This window comes from Hyaena hyaena, unplaced genomic scaffold (genome assembly GCF_003009895.1).
Source record: "Hyaena hyaena isolate Hyena2069 unplaced genomic scaffold, ASM300989v1 scaffold_1380, whole genome shotgun sequence".
Taxonomy (NCBI): Eukaryota; Metazoa; Chordata; class Mammalia; order Carnivora; family Hyaenidae; genus Hyaena; species Hyaena hyaena.
The window spans coordinates 165,357-175,300 of NW_024082015.1; the positions used below are offsets into that span (position 1 = coordinate 165,357).

The following is a 9,944-nucleotide window of genomic DNA, read 5'->3' on the forward strand; positions in this document are numbered from 1 at the left end:
ACTGACCAACAGGAGACAGTAAGGATTCCAAATTGTTTTGCTTAATAGAAAAATATCTACTTACTACCAAATACGTTATACCAATATTCTAGAGTTGTGAGATGATAGACCAAAACAGGGGAGAATTAAAACAACTTTAGGACCATGTCTATAAAATATAAAGGAAAGAGTCATTTTACAGTAATTTTTATTTATTCTCTGTGCAATTGCCACACAGTGATGGACATCAGTACACAGTTGATTTGGTTCAGCTCCTGTTGCCTTCCTGAGTTACAAAATTGCTTATTTTGTGGTAATTTTGAAGAATACAACTACATATTTATATCAACTAGGGATAGTCTCTGTGGCTGAAGGAAGCCATTATTTCTTGTGTAAACATGATCATTACTTTAAACTGAAAATTTCAGAGAAATCACACATAGTTAACTCTTAAAAACTTTTCCTGAAGCAAGAATTTAGAAGACTCAAGTTGATTGGGCTTGAATAGTTGCAACAGAAGGAATACAGTAAGAAACTTCCTCTTGAGGCACAAGAAGACATTTATCTGTTTTAAATAATTAGGTTAATGTGCTTAGTTGCTTTATCATTATGAATGCCCTGTAGTCAACAGGACGAGCAATATCCAGTGTTTCCTATTTTGTAGTCTCTTGGAAGAATATAGGAAAAATGCTTATAAGGCATTTTATTCCTTATGCTAGCAGCTAAAATAAGAGATTTTATAAGTACCTAGAGATATGGAGATCTTAAATTACATGCAAGACATCACTGGAGAATCTGGTAATAAAAAGGATTTATTCCCTCTCGACTAGTTAAATGCTGCCTTCCCACAAATAAATGTTAAGATGCCCTAATATACATTGCTTTCACTATTTCACTCTTAGTTGCTAAATAACTTTATAATAAATAATTGACGTTTTTGTCAACTGACAGATCTCCTGAAATTCAACAAACAAACAAAAGCATGAAATAAAAGGCTAATAAAAGTTACTAATTGGGAAATTTGTCCCTAGGAGCACATTTTCTTTCAGCCTAAAGGACTGCTTTATAGCTAGACCATGGTTTTTAATTTCAGTTGGTTTGTCTAATTTGCATGTACACGCATACACACACAGTAACACAAAACATTTTCTTTGAAGACAATTAAAATATAAAAAATTATTTTGTCAATCCGGCTAACTATCCAAATGTTCCTTTAAATAGATCACATATTTTTCTCTTTACTAATATATGATTTCAGAATGAGATAAGGCATCAATATGTGGAGTTTACCACAAATCTCTTTCTTGATAGAATTTCTGTATTTTTCCACAGAACCTCTTTTATCCTGGGAAGAGAATTATTACGTATGTTTTTTTGCCATGTTCAACTTATTTTCTGTCTTTTGCACTTAACACAGGGGCATGAAAATTGTTTTCTCTCATTTTAAAAAATCATTCTTCATGTATAATCTATGTATTAAATTTGATCTACATATTTCTATTTTTCTTAGTGAAGATTTTATAATGAAAATGCTTGTTAAAGTATAGCATTACAAATATTGTCAGATCAATATGACTTATCATATCCAAACATTTTTCATGGTAGAAAACCTGATAAATTAAGAGAAAATATTCTGCTTGAACAGATTTCATTAATCTTTTAATAACAGTTTGATTGTCTAGAGCTCAGTTTAGTTTTCAGTGTGCAATGGAGCAACATAAAAATGGCTAGGCTGGGGCGCCTGGGTGGCTTAGTCTGTTAAGCGTCCGGCTTTCACTCAGGTCATGATCTCGCGGTTCGTGGGTTCGAGCCCCGCGTCGGGCTCTGTGCTGACTGCCAGCTCAGAGCCTGGAGCCTGTTTCAGTCTGTGTCTCCCTTTCTCTCTGACCCTCCCCTGCTCACGCTGTCTCTCTCTCTCTCTCTCTCTCCCCCTAGAAATAAATAAAAATATTAAAAAATAATAATAAAATAATAAAAATGGCTGGGCTGTGTTCAGGTTTTAGTGATAAGTAACAGGATACAACTGTTATTACTATAGTATTCATTTTCTTTATCTAATCTCATGCATTAGCTTTTATTTTGATGATATGTAATTCACAACTATTATGTCCTAGTTGCTTTCATTTTTCTCATTGAGTTTAATAAAATGCTAATTGTGAATATGTGTTAAGCTAATATAATGAAGGGATAGAATATTATAAAGATCCTCTATAATAAAGTAACTGAATGTATTTTCTTACCTAGTAATTAATGTTAAGCTAAACTATTAAAAATATTTTATCTTCACTCAAATCTGACATCTTTTATTTAATTTTCTTACATAAATTATCCAAATACCTATTATTCTTAGAACAGTAAAGTGTTTAATTTCTAGGTGAATAAAATATTGAACTAATAAAATTTTGAAGAAATGTCATGCTGATTTGTGAATTACAGAGTTTCCTCTCTTCCTGTAGTGACTGAATTTGCTTTATTTCAAACCCTTCAACTCATCCCTTCCACCATCAATTCTTTGTCATGTACATAACAGGAAACCAAGATAGGATTTTTTCAAAAATTGCAACTCAGAGGATCATAAAATATCTATTGCTACTTAGACCTTATAGTAGCAGCAGGAGTAAAAAAAATAAACCTATAGGACCATTTGATAGTTTATCATATTCTATTTATTTTCAAGAAGATAATTTATCTGCTTAGCATCCCTTAAAAGACACTTTTATGTCAACTTTGTAATAGTATTTTTTTTTGGTAAACTTAACAGATCAAGTCAGCTCAATGTTAAATGAGCATAATCTGGTACATGTACTTTTAGGAAATTTTTAAAAATTTCATTAATTTTTATAACATATTAACTAGCTTATTTAGTAGGTCTTTACGAAGAAAGTGCTAAGAAAATTAAAACCACGTATTCTATGGCTTTAAAAATTATAATTCCAGATTTATTTGCTTATAAGATGGAATGGCCCAGCAGCTACGTTCACCATCACCCACTTTGGTTCCATTCAAAAATATGGTACATACTGCAAAAGTAAGTAGTGGCATGAACAAAAATGTCTCAACCATATTAAAAATGTATACATAATAAAGGTAACTTACAATGACAAATAACAAGTATAATTTATCTTGACCGTGCTTCATAAGTTTAGCATCACTAGCCTTCGTCAAGGCACAAAGCAGTAAGAGGTGAGCACAGCCTTCTCCAGAAGTGGGCAAAGTAAGATAATCACTGATGAGGCATCCATGTACGTCAAGGATTTAAAATTGCTCAGTCTTGATATAAACACTGAAAAGGAAATGCTGTGGCTTCTCCCTACGATTCATTCACCTTTCAATCAAGCCCACAATCTTATTTCATCATAGAGAAACTACAATTGGCAAGGATTTCTAAAAGTAAATCACAATTTGGGCAAATGAAAGAAAATATTTCACTATTCCCAAAGTTTGGTTATATTTTCTGGATCAGAAGCATTTTGTAGACAAAGGAGTGTTTCACAAAACTGAAATGTCATACAGATGAAGAGATGAGACATTTTCCATAGACACTTAAAAATGTCAAACTTTCAAATGGCTCTTACCATCTAACCATTGCATGAGACAGAAGTGTGGGTTCTGGGGATCCTTTGGCAGCAAATGCTGATTTAAAGGGCATGGGGTCTCTTTGAGTTGATCTGCTTGCTGGCCTGTTCTTGCAGAGCTACACATATTATCATTTTATTCCACAGTTCAGTTAAAATTTCTATTTTTGCTCAAGACTAGTTCCATGCTGAGTAGCATATGAACCTACATCACAGTCTACTTTTTCAGTTATCTCTTGTAGAGACTTTTAATCTTCTAACCATTGAATAGATTCCTACAACACTGCCCTCCTGTGATCCTCTACAACTGGTCCTTCCATTTCTATCAGTTGTTGAGACGGCTTCATGGAAAATAAACAATTGTGGAGAAACCTCTTCTTCGCTTTGTTCACAAAGACGTTTTATATTGGATCTCTGAAGGGAACTGCTCATACCCCACTGTGCCCCTAAGTCACCAATCTGATTTGGTGGGTAGCGTATTATTAGATGAAGATCCCCAGCAGCAGCTGAATCCTCAGTCAATTCTCTCACCTTATTTGCATATCGTAACGTATCAAGAGTATTTTCACAGGATGCCATCCCTGAAGAGTTGGTAGCTATCATGCTGGCATGAGAGTTTTCACCCATGAATGAATCTCTTAACACCTGAGTGAATTTCCTTGCTTGGAAAGGAGTAGGAGGTTTATTTCTACCTAGGGTTCTAATTCATTCCTTCAGTGCTAAAAGCCTGTTTACTAATTTTCTGCACCTTTAAGCCTAGTTTGCCTGTCTGCACTGGAAATACCTGCTCCTCTGTCATTTCCAGGAAAATCAGAAAAAGAAAATTTACCACATAGTTTTCCTTTCCTTCCAAGAATAATCTGAAACACTGCATGGCTACAAGATGACTGTGCACTTGCAGATGTTTGGCCAGATATTCTCCAACTGTTGCCTGTGTCAATGAGTTTCAGCACAGCTTTAACACATTTGACCTCCTGTTCCTAAAACCCACCACTTGAGCTTAACAAAGAGCTGGGCGCAAGAAGTGTGAGATCATGACCCGAGCTGACATTGAACGCTTAACCAACTGAGCCACGCAGGTGCTCCCCACCATCTGGCACTCTTAATTGTGCTTTCCTGTTTGCCAAGTCAAAAACATTTCCACTTAAATTTCCAAAAGTTGCATATACTTCAAGTTCTAACTTACAGTTTGGTTTCTTTGGCATTAAGAAAATACCTCAAGCTGCTAAAGCATGAATTCCTTCAGAACAATCTTGGTTCTTTCTCGAAAAGTCGCTTCCTGTTTGAGTTTTTCCACTTGCAGCAAAGGATGCAGCCATTCTCCTTCCAAATAGATTTTCCACTAATGGTCTACCTGTAATCCTTCTAAACCATTTCAGTTAGGTTCTGAAAGGCAAAATCAAAACCAACTGTTTGGCTTTCCAGGTAACTTATTGAAACAAAACTAAAAGTAGACTTATGTACCATTACAATATTTTTACTAAAGATTATGGTTACATCTAGATCTTTCATTTGAGGTTTTTTTTGTTTGTTTTTATTTTTTCATTTTTATTTTTTAAAAACATTTTTTAACGTTTTTTAAAATTTATTTCTGAGAGAGAGAGAGAGAAAGAAAGCGTGAGCAGGGGAGAGTCAGAGAGAGAGGGAGACACAGAAACCAAAACAGGCTCCAGGCTCTGAGTTGTCAGCACAGAGCCTGATGCGGGGCTCACAAACCGTGAGATCATGACCTGCGCCAAAGTCAGACGCTTAACCGACTGAGCCACCCAGGCACCCCTATAATCCTTTTAAAGTCTCTGATCATACACAGAATTTCCTAATTTGGGTTTGCAGCATCAACATCCTGGGCTCCTAAGTGTTTTTTGTTGTGGTGTTTTTTTCTTTTTTCTTTTTTTGTTTTTGTTCATGTTGTGTTGTAATTTTTCTTCACTTTCACAGTTAAATTTTTTATGTGCATTCTGTTGTGCAGAGGAAGACTTGTCTACAAAGTTGACTAGGTTGCTCACATGCAGAGCCAACCACTCTGATATACTTTGGAGGAAGGTCATTTTTAACAAAAGCCACAGTCTGTCTATTCTTCACAATTTTGTTTACTTTGACTGAGGGTGTCAGAGGTACAGGTGTTTCTGGACTGGATTTAATTTCTTCCTCAGGAACAGAGTCATGGTTGAGTGAAAAGATGCTCTCCAGGTCAATATCTTTGCCATTTATATCTCCCATTTTCTATCCATTCAACAGTAAACTTTCATTATTTTCATTTAATAATGTTACCATTATTGATATATTTGGGTTTGATAATTAGTGCCTTGAATTTGTTCTCATTATCTCTCTCCATGTGCTTTCTTCTTTGCAATAAAAATTATTTCCAAGCCTGGCTGGGTCTAAATCCACACCCCAAGCAAATGACATAAAACATTTTCCCCAAGAGGAATCACTGCTTGGCTAGATCTCCACATAAATCCCAATTTGCATGTTGCTGAAATTGTCCATTACCATCACCTCATCTAAAGTTGGGTGGTAGGTAGTTGTGACACTATGAATGCAAGCAGGGCCTGTGGGGCAAGGAGTGATGCTGGGCATCCAGGCACCAGGAAAGTGGAACGGACCATGCTCAATTACCTAGAGTTGACTCATGGACAGAAATAGTTTGTTTTATTTAAGTAAATGTAGAAAGCTTCTTGAGAAAATTAATGAAATATATAAATGGTCATAGAAAGAAAGTGCCCACAAATATATCAGAGGACATGGTCTTCTCCAAAAGCCAAGTTCCTTTTTAATAAAGTGAAGTCTTTATTTTCAATTTTGGTAAATTATTAAATTGAAAAGAATTTTAATTTCATCCAGTGTAAAAAGAGTCAGTATTGTACAAGCTTATCATAAAACTGAGGAGTAAAACTTGCTGAGTTGAAAGACCACATTCTCAATCTTTTAAATTCACTAAACTCAAATTCCATCATTTTATTTTCAGTCATCAAGCTCTCCATCACAATACTGTGTATGCTACAGAAGGCTGGGAAATCATAAAACTATATACTCTCCCAATTCAAAACAATAGAATTCATATTAAAAATATTATATATTACATACATGTGGGCATTTTGTTGATTTGAGATTAGCAATTTAAAATGTAAGGGTTAGAAGCTCAAATAATCTGTCAATTTCTCATAAATTGTTAAAATGGAGGTTGTCTTTTTTAACATTCTTACTTTTCTTTCATCTTTGTCCCACCAAAAGAAGATTAAAAAAGAAAAATAAATGTACTGGGAATAAAATCTGGTAAATTGGTATTGAAATCCCACTGGCTTGGTTTGAACAAGATTTTTACCACTTACGACCTACATGGTTTGGACAGGTTAATTAATTTCTGTGACTGTTTAAATTTTATTTAGTTCTGATTTTGATAAGTTGATAAATTGCTATGACTATACCTTCAGAGTTTCAGGGTGGCTAAAAGTAATACATGCAAAATAAACAGCATAATGAATGCATTTGGTACTTATTCAATATTTATCATTAATACAGTTATTTTTAATGTTTATTTTGAGAGAGAGTACAAGCAGAGGAGGGGCAGAGAGAGAGGAAGAGAATCTCAGGCAGTCTCCAGACTCAGCACAAAGCCTGACGTGCAGCTCAATCTCATGAACCAGGAGATCAAGAGTCAAAATCAAGAGTTAGACACAACCAAGGAGTCACCCAGGGACCCCTATCATAAATAAAATTTTTTAAATTTTTTATAGTTTACTTATTTTTGAGACAGAACATGAGCGGGGGAGGGGCAGAGAGAGAGGGAGACACAGAATCTGAAACAGGCTTTAGGCTCTGAGCTGCCGGCACAGAATCCGATGCGGGTCTCAAACGCACAAGCCGCGAGATCACGATCTGAGCTGAAGTCGGACGCTTAACCAACTGAGCCACCCAGACACCTCTGGTAAAATTATTTTTAAATGTTACTATAATGTATTGATTATTTTCTGAAGTCATCAATTACAATTATGATGAGAATAATAAATCGAATGTTGGATCCTAGAAAACAATATAGATGAAACAATATGAATAATGGCTCAAAAGTACATTATTCTTTGTAGAACTATAATGTATATAGTGTACATTACTTTCTTGCCTAAGTGGTGCCAATAACATGAATTTGCAATGAACATAGGGATTTTACAATTAAGTGGCTTATATTACTAATATGAAAAGCAAAGCTTCTAAGGCTCAAAGTTGTTTGGACTATGTATTATGACGTGCACTAACACCTTAATCCTTTGTAACTTTTCTCTGAACCCTATTAAAGACCTCTTTCCCTGGTCTGAAACTCTTCTTTTTATAATATCTATTAAGTCTTAAGTTACGTAAATGTAAAATGTGGTAGTAAAATTTAGAAATGTTCAAAAGAATTGTTGAAAAAAGTTCTCTCAAATGTAGACCAGATGTGAACAACGTAACAAGATGGATTTCATTTCTGATCTCATCAGATCTATTCTATTTTATGTTCTGCACAATCTTCAGGTTCCAATAACTGCCATTCCTTATGGAGTTCTGTTCCTGTCATGGCTAAGTAATCTCTCACTGGACCCCCGCTACTGCAGATAACAATTATACACTCAACAAAACAAACATTTTCCTAAAGGCACTGGAGAGGGACAGAAGCAAGCAGATATTCCATGGAAGTTGACACAAAGAGAAAGGGAATGACACTAGGTCAAATTATTTATGACTCATCCTGAGAGGAGTCTCAAGCCACTATAATCCAATGTGGCTAAAATTTAACAAAAGCCCTGCAGTCCTACTGGCATGAGAGAATATAGGATGGGATTTAGTAAAAATGCAATACTTAAAGTAGGAGGAAATACCAGAAGGGAAAGCAAGAGATCTCTAAATTTTCTGTACAATCTCTACCTAAATCTCTGGCTAACTTCTGAACTACTCATGCACAGGGAAGACTCAAATCAGGCTAAAAGGGGAAATGGAGTTTCATAGATCAAGCTCAGAGAAATTATAGGTCTTTGAAAATAAATTTAAAAAAAATAGAGACTCTTAATTACAGAAAGCAAACTGAGGGTTGATGGAGGGAGGTAGATGGGAGATGGGCTAAATGGGTGATAAAGATTAAGGAGGACACTTGGGATAAACACTGGGTGTTAAATGTAAGTGATGAATCACAGAGTTCTACTCTAGAAACCAATTAATGATATTAATACTTAATAATAAAATAGAGTCATAAGATCATCTATAGTTTCTAAAAACTATTGCCATGTCCAAAGAAACAATCCAAAATTAGTCAATATTTAAGGAAGCAGAAAGATGTAATTAATTCAGAAAGTAAAGGACATTAAAAAAAGATAATACTGTGGGACCTAGAAGTTGAAGTTTGCAGATAATGATCATAAAGGAGCTAATATAACTATGTTTAAAGATATAAAAATATAAGCATACCTTGAATATATACTGTATTTTGTTCCCGACCACCCCAATAAAGAAAATATGACAACAAAGCAAGTCAAATGACTTTTTTATGGTTTCCCAGTGCATATAAAAGTTATGTTTATTCTATAGTTTAAGTAAAAAAATCACATCATGTCTAAAAAACAATGAATATAACTTGATTAAAAATACTTTATTGCTAAAAAAGATTATCATTTGAGTTTTCAATGAGTCATAATCACTGATAACAGATCCCCATAAAAATGTTATAATGAAAAATAAAAATGAGGAAATACTCATAAAAATTAGTCTTTATTTCCATAACTTGTCATGTGGTTATACTATTCTCTTGGTCTTCAGCAAACACTTCAGCTGAGTGTGATTCTTTAACTGGTAGAGTGACCTATACCATCTTTCCTAAAGAGTCATGGTTATTATTGGTCCTGCCTGGATTGGACTGTTGTAGTTTTCTATTGACCTTAATCACAGGTAACTGAAATACTAAGAGACAGCCTAAGGAATTCCCTGTATTCTAGATATACTTTTCCTCATCTCCACTCTCCAATTTCCCCTTGGTAGTCAAGAACAATCCATTTGTAATTCCTTTCTTTGCCTATTGATTCAGAGGCACAAGGAGCTTAAAGTGACCAGGTATTATTCTTAATGTCTAGTTCAAGAGAATCATTGTTGGGTCTTCTGGTGAAAACATTCACCCCTTTGGTACTAAGAAATTTAAGGCCAGTAAAGCCTAAGATACTGTGAAGAGGAAGCAAAAAATTTTGCTAGAGGATCGCTAGGAAAAATAGCAAGTGGTACCACTCATCATTTCCATTCCTTGATTCCTAGACCTAGGAGTCCTAGCTATGGGAGAAATACCACCGCATATTGGAAGCTTATTCAGAGCATACGTAGCCTTCCGGGAAATCTTAACCAAACCCTGCAAGGTATTGTCACCTAGGTAGGACT

The 9,944-nt window shown here is 34.9% G+C and overlaps 1 pseudogene; it reads right to left on the reverse strand.

Annotated features, from left to right (window-relative positions):
• Nucleotides 1-3,617: 3,617 nt before the first annotated feature.
• On the reverse strand, nt 3,618-5,828 carry LOC120225378 (annotated as a pseudogene).
• Nucleotides 5,829-9,944: the final 4,116 nt, after the last annotated feature.